The 16,307-nt window shown below is 33.8% G+C and overlaps 1 pseudogene; it reads right to left on the bottom strand.

The window, feature by feature from the left end:
* Nucleotides 1-11,530: 11,530 nt before the first annotated feature.
* LOC105081081 (olfactory receptor 4A47-like) lies at nucleotides 11,531-12,443 on the bottom strand (annotated as a pseudogene).
* Nucleotides 12,444-16,307: the final 3,864 nt, after the last annotated feature.

The raw sequence follows: 16,307 nt of genomic DNA, 5'->3' as shown, positions 1-16,307 counted from the left end.
ACAAATAAATGAGAAATTAGAAATTTATTATTAATTTGGTCTTAAATTCTTAAGCATCCTTATGGGTTTTATATATATATATATTTTTTTTAATATAAAAAAATGTTTATACCAAGACTTAAGGAGCCACTTGTAACAAAAAGTGTAAACTTACACATTTAAACAAAAAGTATATATTTAAGTTCTAAAACTATTACTCTATAGGTCTGATACTTATTTTTACATTAAATGAACACCTTACCAGGCAAAGTCACTTCAGTTTATTCATCCATATACTAAACTGGTAATTCCATTGTTAGTGTCCCCATTTTACAGAGAAGCAAATTGAAGCCAAGAGAAATTTATTAATTACTTGCCTCACATCACACTCACTTATCCCATAAAGTGTGTCAGGAACTATTACACTGTCATGCACCTTCCTTTCAAATGTTTCAGCCACAAACTTCCAATCCAGGTCTTTAAAACTCAGTCTTACTTTCAATGAATCACAGTTGTCTCTGGTATGTTTCTGTTTATAGATAAGAAAAATTATATGCAAACTTAACGATTCACTTTGACCTCCAAGAAGATGTCGTCTAATTTGTTGTAGCCCTGTCTCACCTGTAGTTATGCTTTTCAGCACTACAAGTTTTTCCTTTTTTTGAAATTTTGAGTTACATCACTTCACTTTTACAAAAGACCAACATTAATATGGTAACAAAAAATTTTTAAAGCAAACATCCCCTTCTGATTTCTGTTTAATCTGGAATTTAATTTAGTGAAAATATTAGGCATTAGTTGAGGGGAATGAGCTAATTATTGTTGAATTCCAACCATGAGGCACACATTTTGATAGGTTCTTTAATACTTTCATTTTCTTAATATAGCAAAGGTATCATTAGTGAGGTTTTTACTCCACTTCATACAAGAGGAAAATAAGACTCAATGAAGTTAAGCAACAATACCAAGTCTTTCAGACTGTTTCCTCTAGTCTTCCTGCTTCACACTATTCCTTGATACTGAAGTGGGAGGAAAGGCTGCAGAGCACAGCCACTGGAGGAATGACACAGCAATTGAGGACAGGACAAACTGGTTGGAACAAAGATGGTGGAAAATTCAACTTCCAGCAGACCTTGAGCCTCATGGCACAACCACAGGTGCCACGACAATTCCTAGGCTGACCATGAAAGTCCAAAAAGTGGGTGGGGGGCATTTTCTGGACATCCTTGCCCCTTCCCCAAAGTAGTTGGAATAATCCTCCTACTCATTAGCATATGAAATTACCAAGCTTATGAAACCTAACAAATCTGCACCTTGTGGTTGCTGTCCCGCTCGCCTTCTGAGTTGGCCTGCACTCTGTCTATGGAGTGTGTATCTACTTTTGCTTTAAACTAAACACCCCCATCCCTCATCTTCTCTCCCTCTCACCTTTCTGAGATGGCCCACGTTCTCCCTAGGGAGTGTGCATCTCCTAAGCCATTTTCCCTTCTGAGTGGAATGGACCCCACTCTCTGCTGAGGACGTATTTCTCTAAATAAACTTGCTTTGCTTTACCATGCCTTGATCTTGAATTCTTTCCCATGTGAGGCAAGAACCTATACTCCCATAACAATATCATGATATAAAAAATACCAAAACATTGATCTGATCGTTGGCTATGTTGTGGAGATTGTCATCGTGTTCTTCCTATTGTTATTTATTTATTTTTGTAGGGTTTGGGTGAGGGGCGTTTCTTCTCTTTGGCTGTGTGTGACTTCCATTTAACAGGCTGCTTATACTCTTTTGATTTCTCTCATGTCAGGGAAAAGCCATGTAATGATCTCATTTGTGCAGATATACTACCCTTCGTGGGCATCATGGAAAGTGGGATGTAACAGGCTCAAGAAATGAAATTCAAATGATTGAATTTCAAAGGAAGTGACCCTTGTGTGAAAGAGATATTTGGAGGAAAGGTGAGCCACTCAATCATTGAGGATTGGGGGCAGCACCTTCAAGAGCTAAACAGGTGCTCCTTCCATTGGGCTTTTCCCCTTGTTGTCCCATTCTGTTAACAGTTATTACGGGGAAAATGGCTCCATGGTCAATTCAGTTTAGGAAATTTTGACTTATTTAACCAAAAAATACTGTTCAGTGGGTTTGATGAAAAACAATTCATCAAGTTTTGGGTATAGATTTGTGCAGTTGAAGCACAGCAAGAATTTCAGTTTGGTCAAAATTTAAATAAGCACATTAAGCCCCTTCTATTTTTTAAAATAAGTTTGTTATTAAAAACATGCATTTGATGGGAGCACTATCTCTCCCAAGTAGGTAAAAATGGTTTTGGAAGGATGAACATCTTTTATTGTAGATATACTTATATACAAGGCACAGACACAAATAAATCACAGACATAAATAGTACTTTTGTAACATTACTATTTTAGAGGGTGAAGTGTCTAAGGGTCTAAATGTCTAAAAAAGCACCTTAGTGGGGCAATAGTGAAAAACTGATTGAGGAATTCTGCCCTGAACCATGTCTAAATAATTAAGTCAGCATATGGGGTAACTTTAGGGTGTTAGTAAGGGTACTCTAAACACAGAGGTTGGCCAGTCATCTGTGAGGATCATATTTAGTGCAACTGGAAGAGTCTTCTTTCTCAAGAGACTTCTCAGAGTAATGACCCAGTTGTAATCTATGAAGTGTGCTATAAATGTAGGGTATTAGTAATTTTTACTTTTAAAGGTAGAAATAGAATGAAGGCTATAACCCTAAATATTTCTAAATCGAAAACAAATCCCTTAAGAATACTAATTCTTGTGCAGTGAGAAAAAAAATTAATTCTTATTTTTTCTGGCTAAGAAACATTTTAAAATCCTTTATCACGGCAACTATCCTGCAGTTAGATGTGTCACAATTTTAAAAATAGTCTTGAAAGATGCAGAGAGCCAGATTGGGTAACAGAAAAATTCAGTTCTGGTAGCAGCGAGGTGGCCAAAAGAAGTCCTACTGACAGTTTTTCATTTGTTAATAGAGGGAGATGGATCATTGTGTGGCCATTCTTCTATTGAAAAAGAGAGTTTAGTTGTGGAAAAAATAAGCGAACTGTTAATACCATGATCTGGCTTTGTGCTGGTGAAGCATCAGCTTGGCATGGCTCCAGTGAAGCTCTGCCCCTGAGAGAATTGGATCATTGCAGGGATGGATGGAAATTCACTTGTAAGCTGATTAGTGCCTCAGTCAGGAGAGACCCAGCTTCAAAGGGATGCAGTTGAAATGATGCAACTCTGCACATGTTGAAATCTTGTGTCATTTGAAAATTCTTCAAAAACATTAGGAATCCTGGTTCTGTCAAAATGACTTCCCATTAAATATTTGGGTGATTTGTTCCCAGGGTATGTCCTGATTTACTCACCTCCATGCTTGGATTTGCTAAGTTGAAACTCTAATGTGTCATAAGTCTCAGCTTTTTTATACATAAAAGTTTGTGTGAGTACATCCTCAATGAGTTGAGGCCCTTGGTTACCCTGACTTGATCCTAGAAAGTTCATTGGTACAATCTCTGCCTCATATTTATGGGGACCATCAGGCAGCTGATTTTAGACTGAGTTGTGGAGGTGATTTTAAAAACTTTTTGAGTATTAAACATGATATTATTAATTTTAAAATATTTTGAAATAATTGAATCACTTATATGCATGTACAATTATATTTAAAATGAGTCAGTTCACCTGCTTTGTCTATATAAACAAATTTTGCCTCAGAATGGAGAGCTTTGAGCTATCAACAATCTTTAGCTTAATTTACTTTCATCTTATTTGGCATTATGGAAACTTAAGGGTCCATCATTCGGACTCTTTCCAGATTATGAGATCAGTAAATAAAAGTGTTTGTTTCGTACATGGTGTCTTAGGAAAAGGAAGAACAGGAGTTGCTGGAAAGTATAGTATACTTTAAGACAGATTTTATGTTTCCATCTTTAAAGCAATTTTCTCTGTGTGTGTATGTACTATATAAGTTATACATATGTATATAATATGTTATATATGTATATATATATATTTATGTGTTTCTTTGGTACCAACTTCCTTTAACTTTATTCTTCTACTAATCAGTTTTGGAAAGACTTTATGTGGTATTTTTCTTTCTGTTTTGGTCAGTTTATATTTATTATAATTGTTTAATGAAACTGATACATTGACTTAGATGTATGTATATATACACTTATATATGCATGTATATATGTATATACATGTATGTTAGTGCTATGGGTGATGTCTTAGGTTGTTCAGGAATTAAGCTTCTTCCTTTTGGAAGCATTCTAAGACATAATTAAATTTTCTATCTATCAAAGTATATTAATTTTTTGTCCATGGAAATTTCTACTGCAGATAATTCCATGTCCACTTATCTTTCAAGAAAAGCACAGTGAGTTAGAAATACTTCCTGACAGGAATAAGTCTTGTAAAGCCCTGCACTAGAGACAGTCTTGATGATGCACATGCTCAGGGCACAGGGCTTCTGAGGAGCACAGGGCACTACTGCATCTTAAAAATGACAACCCAGGGCCACTTCCTAAATACATTGCTCTCACCTTCCTGCTATCCAGGATTTTACTGAATAAGTCATTTAGCTCTATAAGCAAGAATAAACAAATGGGACCAAATTAAACTTACAAGCTTCTGCACAGTAAAGGAAACCATAACTAAAACAAAAAGACAACATATGGAATGGGAGAAAATTTTTGCAAATGGAACTGACAAAGGCTTGATCTCCAGAATATATAAGCAGCTCATACAACTTAATAAGAAACAAACAAATGACCCAATCCAAAAATGGGCAAAAGACCTAAACAAGCAATTCTCCAAGGAAGACATACAAATGATCGATAGACACATGAAAAAATGCTCAATATCACTAATTATCAGATAAATGCAATTCAAAACTACAATGAGATATCACCTCACATCAGCCATAATGGCCATCATATAGAAGTCCACAAGTGACAAATGCTGGAGAGGCTGTGGAGAAAAGGAAACCCTCCCACACTGCTGGTGGGAATGCAGTTTGGTGCAGCCACTGTGGAAAACAGTATGGAGATTCCTCAAGAGACTAGGAATAGACTTACCATATGACCCAGGAATCCCACTCCTGAGCATATATCTGTAAGGACCCTTACTTCAAAATGACACCTGCACCCCAATGTTCACAGCAGCACTATTTACAATAGCCAAGACATGGAAAGAGCCTAAACGTCCATCAACAGATGACTGTATAAAGAAGAAGTGGTACATTTATACAATGGAATACTATTCAGCCATAAAAATTACAACATAATTCCATTTGCAGCAATATGGATGTTCCTGGAGAATGTCATCCTAAGTGAATTAAGCCAGAAGGAGAAAGAAAAATACCATATGAGATCTCTCATATGTGGAATCCAAAGAAAAAAGGAACATAAATACAAAACAGAAGCAGACTCATAGACATAGAATACAAACTTGTGGTTGCCAGGGGGAAGGGGGTTGTAAGGGACAGACTGGGAGTTTGAAATTTGAAGATACTGACAGCTATATATTGAATAGATAAACAAGATTGTACTGTATATACAGGGAAATGTATACAAGATCTCGTGGTAGCTCACGGTGACAAAATATGCAACAATGAATATATATATGTTCATGTATGACTGAAAAATTGTGTTCTACACTGGAAACTGACACAACATTGTAAATCGACAATAACTCAATAAAAGTAATAATTACAATAAAAAAGGTTATCAGAAACCTGTATTTCTCAAAAAAGCCCTTTCTATGAATCTTCCTGAAGTTGAAGCAATTCTTTAAAGCATCAGCTCCTCTTTCATGAATGACAAAAGACATAAAAAGTCAAGGTTAATGATCTGATTACATTGTTTTTGACAAAGAAATAATCAAGGTGCTATGACACAACATTTTAAGATAACAACTGGATTATGACCAATAATACTACACCAGGACATATTTAAGTTCAGAAACTTTACATAATTTCTAGAAATTTTACATAATTATATAATCCATACAGTATAATCTATGAAGGTTTATTATTCATTGAAAATCCTTCCCATGTAATTTAGCATACCAAACAACTCTAGTTAGAGTAACATTCCCCTCTGAGATGCCTCAGGGGCCCTCTGAAGCATCCCAAAGTCAGCTAGGAATTTTAATTAGAATGTGATAGAAAGTCTGTCAACAACATCCAAAAGTTTCAAAACACTTGGTCTAATAGGATCATCGGTCACTGTGAATATGTATTTCTTTAACCAAAGTGACAAAAGATTTCAAAGGCAAATATAGATCACTTAATAGCAAGGAAGTTCACATGGTCTGTTATCCATAAGTAACATTCTAAGCATCTTAATCTGTTAGCAGAGAGGAACCAAACCTAGTACTGCACCAGCCCACTTTTAATAACAAAATCCATCTTCCCAATTAAATTCAATCTGATCTCAGAATGACCATACACAAAATTTCTTTTACAGGGCTCCTGTTTTACAAGCCTTCCATAAATTTCTATAGACATATTAGTCTGTCCCATTTTTTCTATCCAGAAAAAAAAAAGTTTTTCTATTAGAGTAACTTTTTATGACAAAAATGAATATATATATATATATATATAAATGATGTTATCATTACCCATTCATCTATCAATGGACAGTTTGGTTCTTTCCATGTCTTAGTTACTGTAAATAATGTTGCAATAAACATGAGAGTACAGGTATCTCTGCAGATTCCTGCTTTCATATTCTTGGATGTATACACAAATGTGAGATGGTTGAATGATATGGGAGTTTTATTTTTAATAGTTTTAGAAACCTTCATAATATTCACACCAAGATATAGTAGAGGTCCATTTTCACTACATCCTCACCAAAATGTGTTGTCTGCTATAGATCTCATAGCCATCTACCAAGTGTAAAGTGATTCCTCATTTTAGTTTTTTGAAATTTTTTTTTGATTTATATTCATTTTACAATGTTGTGTCAAATATCAGTGTAGAGCACAATTTTTCAGTTATGCATGAACATGTATATATTTATTGTCACATTCTTTTCTCTGTGAGCTACCATAAGATCTTGTGTATATTTCCCTGTGCTATACAGTATAATCTTGTTTATCTACTGTACAATTTTGAAATCCCAGTCTATCTCTTCCCACCCCCTTGGCAACCACAAGTTTATATTCTATGTCTGTGAGTCTATTTCTGTTTTGTATGTATGCTTTTTGTTTGTTTGTTTGTTTTAGATTCCACATATGAGCAATCTCATATGGTATTTTTCTTTCTCTTTCTGGCTTACTTCACTTACAATGACATTCTCCAGGACCACACTTGTTGCTGCAAACGGCGTTATGTTGTCAGTTTTTATGGCTGAGTAGTATTCCGTTGTATAAATATACCACATCTTCTTTATCCAGTCTCTGTTGATACATATTTAGGCTATTGTAAATAGTGCTTCTATGAACATTGGGGTGCAGGTGTCATCCTGAAGTAGGGTTCCTTCTGAATATATGCCCAGGAGCGGGATTCCTGGGTCTTATGGTAAGTCTATGCCTAGTCTTCTGAGGAATCTCCATACTGTTTTCCACAGTGGCAGCACCAAACTGCATTCCCACCAGCAGTGTGGGAGGGTTCCCTTTTCTCCACAGCCTCTCCAGCATTTGTCATTTGTGGATTTTTGAATGATGGCCATTCTGACTGGTGTGAGGTGATATCTCATTGTAGTTTTGAATTGCATTTATCTGATAATTAGTGATATTGAGCATTTTTTCATGTGCCTATTGTCATTTGTATGTCTTCCTTGGGGAATTGCTTGTTTAGGTCTTCTGCCCATTTTTGGATTGGGTTGCTTGTTTTTTTCTTATTAAGTCACGTGAGCTGCTTATATATTCTGGAGATGAAGCATTTGTCAGTTTCATTTGCAAAAATTTTTCCCATTCCATAGGTTGTCTTTTTGTTTTAGTTATGGTTTCCTTTGCTGTGCAGAAGCTTGTAAGTTTACTTAGGTCCCATTTGTTTATTCTTGCTTTTATTTCTATTGCTCACGTAGACTGTTCTAGGAGAACATTTTTGAGATGTATGTGAGATAATGTTTTGCCTATGTTTTCTTCTAGGAGGTTTATTGTATCTTGTCTTATGTTTAAGTCTTTGATCCATTTTGAGTTTATTTTTGTGTGTGGTGTAAGGGACAGACAAATTTTCTTTATTGCCATTGTGTTCTTTGTTGCTTGCACAATAGAAGGGACCCAAAATTCAGATTATAGACTTTGTCAATTAGTTGAATTCTTGATCTTTTGGAGTGAGTATTTTTTTCTGATAAATTTTGATTAACACTTTCTACATTCTATATATATATGCATAAAATTGTTACAAATACTTATTTTTCTTTGTTGTATACTACAAATATTTATTATGTCATTTATAATTCTGAATGTTTTCATATGAACATATTATTTTAACATTCTTTTACTTTTTTATTAGTTCTATCATATCACTGTTGAAAAATTCTATATCCTTGTAAAGATTTTGTAAATTTTAACCTTTTTAGAAAAACTAATTTTCAAACAAGTTTTTAACCCATCTATAATTTATTGTTTGTTTATGATGAGGAAATATCTAATTCCAAAAGGTAAAATAATCTGCCAACATAATTAATAATTTCTTTAACAATTTGAAAATTTTCTATTTAGACATCAAATTTTACACTGTTGAGAGGGTTTAATTTGGGGGCATTTCCCATCCTTCTTCCTTTCTCCCTCAAAATTTTAGGGTCATTGTGCAAAGTTTGAAAACTTCCCATAAAATATGTTTAGGATATCACAACACTACATGTTTATTTTGAAGAAAATTATGTTTTCAATATCTTGTGTTCTCACCCAGAAAAATACATATATTGTGAATAATTGATTGATGTCTCAGTAAACATTTGTAATCATCTCCGTAGAGTATACATAAATCTTGCCTTGTCATTTTCTTATTTAAAAAGAGGATCCTCTTATTTACATTTGATTCACATTTTCAAGGATGAAGTCAGAAAGGACTTAGTGTCTTTTCCGTATGTGAATTACAGCACAATCCTAAAGTCTTGGGCATGTAACTATTACCAAACAATCATAAGGTTGTATCCAAAAATATACAATAGCAAAGACATGGAAAGATCCTAAATGTCCATCAACAGAGACTGGATAAAGAAGAAGTGGTATATTTATACAATGGAATACTACTCAGCCATAAAAACTGACAACATAATGCCATTTGCAGCAACAAGTGTGGTCCTGGAGAATGTCATTGTAAGTGAAGTAAGCCAGAAAGAGAAAGAAAAATACCATATGAGATTGCTCATATGTGGAATCTAAAAAAAAAAAAAAAAAAAAAACCAAAAAGCATAAATACAAAACAAAAATAGACTCACAGACATAGAATATAAACTTGTGGTTGCCAAGGGGGCAGGGGGTGGGAAGGGATAGATGGGATTTCAAAACTGTAGAATAGATAAACAAGATTATACTGTATAGCACAGGGAAATATACACAAGATCTTATGGTGGCTCACAGAGAAAAAAATGTGACAATGAATATATATATATGTTCATGTATAACTGAAAACTTGTGCTCTACACTGGAATTTGACACAACATTGTAAAATGATTATAAATCAATAAAAAATGTTAAAAAATAGTTTAAAAAAAAGAGAAAATTTGCCTGACTTCAGGGAAATTATAGACCAATGAACACAGACTAATTAACAAAGATTTTTATCTCATCAAGTGAAATAACTACACAAATTTGAAAATTAACTAATATCTGACTTGGGCCATTTGGGCACATAAAGAATACTCTAGACCAGGTGGTTTAAGCAATAAACATTTATTTTTCACAGGTTCAGAGGCTCAGAAGTCCAAGATTAAGGAGCGAGCAGGTGGCATGTCTGGCACAGTCCCCTCCCGGTTGATAGAGAGCCACCGCTTTGCTGTGTCTTCTTATGGCAGAGGGTCAAGTGCACTCGTGGGGTCTCTTCAAAAGAAAATGAATCCCAATCATGAGGACTACACCTTCATGACCTAATCATCTTCCAAATGGCCCACCTTCAAATGCCACCATATTATAAAGGATTTAACTTCGATTTTGAAGAAGGACACAACTCTCACTCTATAGCAACAATGAAAAGTGGAGGAATAAACTACATAAAATCTGATAAACTCAAATACTTAGTATTTTTGGTGAATAATAATGTAGTTGAGAAGACTGTGAGATCATATAAGAGTTTTCCACTTAACAGGAATAAAAGTCAGGACATGAGGTTTCTCATACATTGTATTTTACTAGTGAAAAGCACCCATTGCTCCAAAGATTTTAACCCGCAAGAATACAGACCAAATAATGGAGGCAGAGCAGTAAATTTTTTTGACCACATGCTTCTGCCATTTAGAGGTAGATAATATTTTATTTTAACACTGATTCAGAGATAGAAATTATTTTGTGAATAAATGCCTGTCAAATAAAACAATATATTCTGGTCTCTTTATTACCTATAATCAGTATTTCATTAAAAATAGAGATAAGATGGCATATATAGTCATCATCTTCCTTAACAATCTTACCCAGAATATCTAGTGTCAAGTTCTGTAGTTCATATTTGAAGCTGGTAGATTATAGTTTATGCAATATTTGCAGATGAAAGACAGAGCCTGTTTTTCTATAGAAGACTATGAAATATTAAAAGCAAAAAAGGAGTCAGGGATATTGCAAAAGAGCAGAGAGGTATTACCAAATATTTTAAAGTATCTGGGAAGATTAATGATTGATCTTTATGAAAATATACTTCCAAACAATGCTGGTCCACTTGAGGAGATAATATGATTACCCAACTGGGAAAAGAAGTAAGATTTGGCTATTTTTCTACATAAACTCCTTCTCCATTTAGATGTTTTTCATAAACTTAGCCACCTTATGATCAGTATTGCAACTGAAACATTGCTCTTCTTTAATGTGAACATGTTAAGCAATATACACAAAATAATATATGCAAAGTGTCTTACAGATACAAAAATAAGATACCAACTTCAATATCAATATGGGCTACCTTTGTGTGGAATGGAGTGAATAAACTGTTTATTTCATGTCTCTATTATTTTCTGAAACCTGTAATGAGTTTTATTAATTATGAGAAAGTCTACATTAATTGAGAGTAACAAGAGAAAACCTTCCACTAACTAAAATAAATCTGCAGTATTAACTATAGCTTAAATCATCATATGGAACATAAATCTATATTCTTAATGGAGATATTTTACACCTCAAAACCATACGTTTTGCCTCGGGAAATTGTGAAAATCTTAAAAACACATTTCAAACTAGTAAATTATGAAAATCTTAGAAATATATTTTGCATTGGAAGTATTCACATAATAAATACTTTTCCTCATGCCCAAATTATAAAACCTGAGGAGAAATTTACTACAGTTAAATAATCACACATGACTTTTACTGGAAATAACAATTCTTCATTGAAAATAGGGGATATATATATCCCTTCAGCCTCAATTTCTTTTTCCGGTCTAGAGACTTTTCATGGCATTTTTCATCTCTCCATTTCTCAGAGTAAAGATTAGAAGGTTCAACATAGGGGTTATAATGGTAAAAAAAAAACACAGCAAAGAATTTATCATAGAATGAGGTCTCACATACATAAAAATACAAGGGACAAAGGACAGGACCACCACAGTAATGTGGGAGCCACAGGTGGATAAGGCTTTGTGCCTCCCTTCCTGACTAAGATTCTTCAGGGAGTGCAGAATGACCCCATAGGAGATGAGTAAGAGCGTAAAGATGACCACACAGATTGCCCCATCATTGGCACACACAGTGCGGCCAGTGGTGTAGGTGTCAGAGCAGGAAAGTTTTAACAAGGGGTACATGTCACAGACGAAGTGGTTAATGACCTTGGGGCCACAGAAGGGAAGGTTGTAAACAAAAAGAGGATGAGCTACAGCATGTAAAAACCCACCAACCCAGGCCAACAGCAGCAGCAGTACACACACTCGCTGATTCATGATCACTGAATAATTCAAAGGTTTGCAGATGGCCACATAATGGTCATAAGCCATGACCACCAGAAGACAAATTTCAGCACCACCCAAAAAGTGCCCTAGAAAAAGCTGGGTCATGCAAGCTTGGAAGGAAATGGTTTTGTTCTCACAGAGTAAATCTACAATCATGTTTGGGGTGACTGTAGTAGAATAAACAGCATCCATAAATGATAAGCAGCCAAGAAAGAAGTACATAGGGGAATCCAGGGTTGAGCTGACTACCACCACACATGACAATGAGGAGGTTGCCCACCATTGTCACCATGTAGATGAGCAAGAACACAAGAAATAATATTTTCTGAACTTGGGGGCTCTGAGTGAGCCCCAGGAGGACAAACCCAGTCACATTCCTCCTTTGTTCCATAGAGTTTTCTGGATGCTTTATTTTAGAGTACAGGACAAAAATATCTGTAAATGTAATTAATACTAGTGACTTTCTGAAATCTTAAGATAATTTGTTTATTCTTTCAGCAAATAAGCAATATGCTTTATGTTCCAGTATTCTCAGATATCATCATACAAGGCTGATTAAATCCTCACACCTACCCTCAAAAATCTTTCAGAGTAATGGAGATGCAAGTAATTAAGAGACATATGTGGGGAAATAGCACATTATTCAATAAATTAGTTGCCATAACTAGTTTTCCATATGGAAAGTAATAAAACTGTACATATATCTAATACCTTACACAAAAATAAAAATGGATTAATGTTCTAATAAAATAGCAAAGCAAGATTTCCTTTATTCTACTTCAAATTTATTAAGAACGTAACTTTCTTTATTCTAGGGGTGGGAAAAGTCTTCTTAAATAATAATTGAAATTTAAAATAGATGTATTTAACAAGTTCAAAAAATTTAAAGTATTTAGGGAAAGATACCACAATGTCAATAGACAAAAGTAGTTTGGAGAAAGATTTACATTGTAGAGGATTTACACAAGAGTTAACATCAAAATAGATGAAGATCTGTAACCAATTAACAAATAAAAATATAAACAACATTTGAAATAAAAAATAAAAATATATAAATAAAAATAAAAGAAATTTAAAATATGATTAAAATTAAGGAAAAAATACATTTCTATGGCCTTGAAACATGTACACTGAAGCTTATCTGAGAACAGAAAAGTGAGAATTGAAGTATCAGCTTGCTTTCTACAGTATTACCTTAGGTTCGTGAAAACCACTCAATCAATGTCTACAGGTAGCTACATCATCTTTTAATTTTTAACAAACTAACAATATTTACAGAACATATTAATTGAGACTATCATCAGATTTATAAATATCTACCCATGAAAATATCCCCAATTATTTACATTTGGAATTAGTTTCTAAGAATTCTTTATGTTAGATAAAGATCATTCAGATCATTGTAATATAATAATATCCAAAAAGAGCACGACAGAATAAAATCAATCTTCCCATATTTTAGTAATCACAAAGGATTCCTAACAAAAGAGAACTTCTACAAGACTGAATTCTCACACTACCAATGTACTCTTGCAAAATGTAAAACTTAGTTCAGAATCTTGTGTATAAGTACCCTTCCTGGTTTACCTGCATAAGAAGACAACCACTTAATCCATGTTCTGATCTCTTCTGTCTTCTCCTTTGCTCTTAACACACTGATGTCATCTCTGAGAACACAGAGGACAAGGTACATGCAGCATCATTGGATCTTGAACTATTCCCATGTGACCAACTCTTACCATGTTTGCAGGAAATCTATTTCATTTCAGTCATTCAGAAAAATATTCCTTTTCAAAAAGTTGGAATTTTCAAAGTGCATATGAGTGGCCTGTTACTAAAGAACTCTGAATCTTGGTTGTGAATAGAGAACCAAAATATTCATTTTTGCAGGATTTGTTTGTATAATGAACAAATATTAATTCAACCTTTTGATTATAGAGAAAACACAAAACTGTGAATGAATTGTTTGCATACAGATTTTGCTCTTTGTCTTTTATACCAATGAAAGTGAAGTAGTTAAATAGTCTCCAATATTTTGATTCTCAATCAGTTATAATCTCCTGCATTGTTGAGCTTTGAGTTTCCTGAAAGATAGAGAATAATTTCATATACATACTTTATTATATTCTGAGTCTATCATTTCAGTTCATGAACATTTGTCCTGTGAGGTAAGGGTAAAGATCTGTAAACACTTTATCTGCATTTGAACTACTGTACATGTTATAGAGCCTTTCAGTTAGTGCATCTCCAAGTGTGATTCTTGTCTAATTAAATTCAATGGGATATTAATTATAATTTTTATGGTAGACTGCTTCCAAATATGTCAATAGGATAATCACTGTGTAGAACAGGACTTATAGAACCATGTCCTCTTGGGGAAAATTACAGCAAACAGCTTGAGGTCATGTCACCAAAGGGAAAATTCCAGTGTGGGCAGAAATGAAATATGTAAAAACTTTCTTGTTTAAACCATGGCTTTCAAAGTAGGTGAGTCTGTTTAAATTTAAGCTTTGCCTTTGAAGATGATATCTGAACTAATTTCCAAAACGTTATGAATGCTAATTTCAGAATAAGATATTTGAAGTCTGTTTCAAATGCAGATAAAGTTTGTCACGTAATTTGTCACATATTTTCAGACAGGTAAGTTGATAGAATCTGTGTTACTGTGGAAATAGAAAAAGAAAACATTTGTGGGCCTATTCAATTCATCTCAAATACCTCATGGAGCATTCTCCACAGTAGACAATACACTATGTCATGACATAATTGCAATACATTTCAAAGGACATAAATTATAGAGCACAAATGTGTATAGGTATATAAACATATGTTATGTATATATTTTACAATAATATAATTCAACTAGAAATTGACAACAAAATATAAAATTTCCAATTGATTACAAATTAAGCAACATAAACCTAAATTAACTGTGAACATTTTAAAAGGTATATTTTCAACACAAAGATAATGACACAAATGAATGTAAAAGATATATGAAAGGTATCTATGAAATATACATATATATAGAAACTATATGTAATATAGTACATATTTTTATATATAAATCAACTGGATGCAGTTAAAGGAATGCTTAGAGAGAAATTTATAGCTTAAATGCAAGTATTAGAAGACAGAAAAGAAATGAACTAAGAAATTAAAGGAAATGAACTAAGCTTCTGTTTTAAGAAGCTAGAAAAAAATAAATGCAGAGAACACTGTAGAAAGGAAATAGCAAATAGAAGACAAGTCATTGAAATAGAAATGAATTCAAAATAGAGAAAGTATCTAAAGCCAGGAATGAGTTCTTTGAGAGTTTGATAAGATTCTAGCAAAACTGGTTAAGAAAAAAAGAAGACAAAAAACCAAATTATTAGGATAAACAATGAAGACAGGGTCATCACTACAGGTTCTACATATTTTTAAAAGATAATAAAATGATATGATAAATGACTTAGGACTGTATACTTGCCAATTAAAGAAAATGGACCACTGCTATGAAAAATACAACTTTCTAAATGCACTAGGAAAAATAACTAAGTTGGAATAATTTAAGACCTAAATAAGTTAATTCTTTGGAATCCTACCATTCCAAAAAAAAATTTTCATTCCCATATAGCTTTAATCAGTGAATACTATATAAACAACTAATTGACAAACAGTACCAATCTTACATAAATACTTTTACTGCCGGGAGGAATTAATATACTTCCTAACACATTTCATGAACCTATCATAACCCTTATACTAGAATGAAAAAAAGGTTATCACAAAGAAAATAATCAGATTAATATCTTATATTTACAAAGACATAAAATTCTGAACATAATATTTAATTTGATTCTTTTGGATGTTTTCTTTTTGGATTTTTTTATTCTTGCTAATTTGTTTTTGAGGCAGGTCTTGAGAAGTGCTCTGCCTAGGGCTAATTATTATCCCTTTACTTATGCAAAATCTTCCTAAGCATTCACCCTCATGAACTATAAGGTTTCCCAGCTGGTAAGAATAGGCACTATCCCTGATTCAGTGCGAGGAACCAGCACCCTTCTCTCTAATCTACCTGGGCAGATCATTCCCCGGCCTCAGGTAGCTTTCTCAAATGCATGCACTGATCAGTACTTTTATGAATAGCTGAGAGGGATTCTCTCTAGTTCTCCAGCATTCCCTCTCTCAGTGTTTGTCTGTCTGTCTCTCTGTCTATCTGCCTGTCTCTCTTTCCCACCATTGATGCAGGTCTATAGGTCTATGCTCTGTG

Source organism: Camelus bactrianus, chromosome 30, assembly GCF_048773025.1.
Source record: "Camelus bactrianus isolate YW-2024 breed Bactrian camel chromosome 30, ASM4877302v1, whole genome shotgun sequence".
Lineage (NCBI taxonomy): Eukaryota > Metazoa > Chordata > Mammalia > Artiodactyla > Camelidae > Camelus > Camelus bactrianus.
This window is presented reverse-complemented; position numbering and strand designations above follow the sequence as displayed.